This window comes from Grammomys surdaster, unplaced genomic scaffold, assembly GCF_004785775.1.
Source record: "Grammomys surdaster isolate TR1022 unplaced genomic scaffold, NIH_TR_1.0 314040, whole genome shotgun sequence".
In the NCBI taxonomy this organism is placed as follows: Eukaryota; Metazoa; Chordata; class Mammalia; order Rodentia; family Muridae; genus Grammomys; species Grammomys surdaster.
In genome coordinates this window covers 12,523-16,696 of record NW_021626433.1, presented here as the reverse complement: position 1 = coordinate 16,696, position 4,174 = coordinate 12,523, and positions in this window count along the sequence as shown.

Sequence of the window (4,174 nt, the reverse complement as noted above, 5' to 3'; positions counted from 1 at the left end):
GATGGAGGGTGAGAAGAGATGAAGTCAAGACAAAGTTCTCTGATCGAGACTCAATGCTTTAATATTCAGCTTTCAATTTAAACGGAAAGACCCTGCCGGAACCCTTCTTAGTTTCAGGCAGGAGAGATGGGTGGGACAATCTGTTCTTGATCACGGGTCACAGCTGGAGATGTCTCAAGGCAAGCCCAGGAGCTTTCAAGTTCCATGCAGCCAAGGTGGGTAACTCCACCTAGGTCCTTATCACTCGGTCTGTTGTGGTGAGCAATGTCTCTAAGGTCTGCTCAAGGCCGGGAAAGGGCACAATTCCCCCTTTTTAGTTTTATAAATAAGAGCAGTGCCAGCAGCTGGATGGGGTACAATACTTCATCCCATCTGGGGTACAGAGTGGCCAGGTGACCGTGCCTGGCTTAGGTTGGCATCTATATTGCTTCCTATATTACCCATCTTTGAGGCGATACACAGCATATTGATGTACCCCTCTGGCTTAGGTTTATAGGAGCTCAAGACACTCTTACCTGTCTATGACTAACCAGCCATCATTGGCACACTCTGTCCCAAAATAGACCAAAGCCACATTCAGACCAAGGACCTGTGGGCATTCAATCGATGTAGTTCTTCATAGAGATGGATAACTGCCATGATGAATAGCTGGGCTTGCTGAGAGTGATCCTGTGTGAAGACAACCTATCTGCTTGAGACATAAAGTTCAAAAGGTTAAAAGCAACATGGTTTAGCCAAGCAATGTAGAAAATAAGGTTAGAAGTGGAAATGTTCCAGTCTCTAATCCAACTGCTGGTTGACAGGGATTTAGACACAAAGTCTGGCCACCAGGTATACAGTGGGTGGATTGAAATATTGACAAAAGACTACATGCCAGGTTAAATCAGCTGGCACATAAGGAATTTGAGCCATCTTCATCATCAGAATCACAATTATTAGGCTCAAGATCTATGTCCACTTGACGGACCAATCTTTCAGGCAGGCATAGGGCTCCATATTCTTCTTCTGAGAAAATGCAGACCAAGCCACGACCCCAAATTAAAACAGGGTCAGAACCATTCCATGTATTAGTTAGGGGGTCTCTCCATTTGACCCTGGCAAATGAGCTTGAAGTGACCATATGTCAGTGGCGATCCGCTGCAGATTGACCCATAGCATCAGTTTGCAGAAAATTCAAAACAAATAACACAAAAGCAAGATGTGCTTTTGGTGATCTTGGAGGATATAGTTCCCCCCCCTTTTAGTTTTAAGGAGCCAATTTTTTTTAGAGTGCGGTGTGCATGTTCAACAATTTCCTTGTCCCATTGGGTTATAAGGAATCTCAGTAATATGGATAATATTAAATTGCCAGCAAAGCATCTCAAATGTTTGACTGCAATAGTCAGTTCCATTGTCTATAATCTGATATAGAACACCAAGCATTGAAAAATGATATAGGTAATAACTAATTATAATTTTTAGTTGCTTCTCTTGTTAAAGCAGTTGCAACTAGAATGCCTAAAGTGTTAAGTCACATGTACATATTTTAATTTTCCAAAATCAAAAATGAGTAACATTCATTTGCCATAATTGATTACGTATAAGTCCGCAAGGCTCAACACCATAATGAAAACTTTGAGGACACTGAGAACAAGGTTTTGCAATTTAACTTGCACACTTTCTAGACATGCCAAATTATCTCTCAAGCTATTATTATTTGATGATGTAAAGAATAAGATTGTATGGCCAATTGTTTCTGTAAGGTCTATAATCTGACTGGTATACAAATCTGCTCTGGCATTGCCCTGGGGTCCAGGCAATCCAATATGAGCCCTTAAATGTCTTATAAAGTTAAAGAACAGTACATGTTTCTTAAATTAAGCTGTATTTGTATAAATATTTGTAAAATTTGAGAATTAGCAATATCTAAAAAAGGAACAAATTTAGGCAATTATAAACCATGAGCCATATACTGGCTATGAGTATATAAATTGAAAGTTTGATTTTTAGCGTTTCAAACAGTGGCTACAGCACGTAATTCAATTATTTGTGCTGAAGCAGGGGGAAACTCAAGAAAATGAACATGTTGTTTAATTACATATACTGTCTTCTCAATTGATGAGGCATCTGTAAATACAGTAAACATTTTTTGTATGGGCTGCATGCAAAGTTATAAGAAATACAAAAGCATGGATAGAGGAAAACTGTAACAACTTGTCTTATGGATAATTATTATCAAATTTGCCTAAAAAGTTTTGCCATGTAATAGGTCAAATATCATTATTTTCCAATAACCAATTTAATTTCTATTTAGAATAAGAAATAAACATTTCATCTAAAATACTTTCAGGATTCTATCTTACAATCCTGTATTAACATTGCAATAGTTTCATAATAGGATATTCAAAATTTACTTGTAGATGAAGGATGAATCCACATTAATGGTTTCTTTTGCCAAAGGGCTGTTGTGAGCACATGAGTAGCAATAATACAAACAGTCAACAATTGATCATAATCTATATAATTTATCTGTTGATAACTAACAGCTTACTGTACTTTTAGCAAAGCTGTTCCTCCTTCTTCAGTTAATTCTTAAGGGGAATAGGACTTGCATCACCCTTGAGAATATCAAACAGGTTCAAGTTCTCCTATGGTAAGCTTAAGATGAGGTTTTAGCCAATTACTATCTCCTAATAACTTTTGAAAATCATTAAAAGTAAATCTTTTTTTTTTTTGTATGCAAGCCAGAAGAGGGCACTAGATCCCATTACAGACGGTTATGAGCCACCATGTGGTTGCTGGGAAATGAACTCTTTTTTTTTTTTTTTTTTTTTTTTGTTTTTCGAGGCAGGGTTTCTCTGTGTAGCCCTGGCTGTCTTGGAACTCACTTTGTAGACCAGGCTGGCCTCGAACTCAGAAATCCACCTGCCTCTGCCTCCCAAGTGCTGGGCGTGCACCACCACTGCCCGGCCCAATTATCCATTCTTATTGAAATTTTTCTGTGCCACAATCTGCTTAAGATATAATTGAGGTCCCAAATATTAAAGATATTGCTTTTGAATCTTTTCTGGAGCAACAAGCACTCCAAAATTTTAAAGTTCGTTATATGAGAGCAAAGGCTTGCAGAAAAACTCCTTCAGAGAGATCAGCTAATAAGATATAAAATGTATAATATACACTGAGATATTCAAACACTTAACCTTTTGTATTAAAGCAACAACAATTTTTTAATATAATGTAACCATTCCTTGAGGCAAACCTTTCTAATGATATCCTTCATGGGCTCTCAAAAATTACAAGCAAATATTCACTTAGTATAAACCTCTCACCTTTACCAAGATGTAAAGGAATGGTATAAAACAATCTTCTAAATCTACTATAATTGTATATGCATTTACTGGAATGGCAGCTGGAGTAGGCAAGTCAGGCTGTAATGCCCCATTAGTTTCATAAATCTTAAGTTTGAACTTTATTTTGGATTAACTGAAAAACCAATTCCTTTTAGCTGAGTGAGAGTATCAGATAAAAGCCAAGCTGAAGGCAATCTTGTCCTCTAATAATTGTTACATCAGCCCCAGTATCTATTAATCCTTCAAAATCTTTTCCTTCAATTATTAGTTTAAGATTAGGCCTCTTGCTAATAGATCAGACCCAATACGCATCAGAGGAACCAAAACCATCTTGCTCTCTCTCATTCTCAACAAATTTGGAAGAAAGTAGATGCAAAGGAACGAAAACGAGTTGAGCAATCCCTTTGCCAGCAGGTACAGTTACAATGCCATGGAGGGAAGCAAACATAATATTAATTCCTCCAGCATAATCATTATCTCCTGGCCCATAAGCTGTTGTGAATGTCATTGGGTCTGAGGCTGATGCCTCCCCCTCAAGGAACAAGCAAGGCAATAAACAAATTCCAGAAAACACCTTTCTAGGGGCTGGTCATGAAGACCAAGACAAAAAGACTGTCTGTCACACAAGCTTTTGCTGCACCCACTCTGTGCATAGTCTTAATTTAAATGTGAATGTTTTTAATCTCAGCCTGTTTTCTGAGGCCTGGCACAAAGATTATCTTTCTTGCAGGCCTGCATTGTATCACAACTGTTTTAAATACTTTTACTCAGCTCTACCTGCTTTATCCTCTTTTCAACCATAAACATGGATGAGGCAAAGAATTCCACTCACGATTGTACTGCCA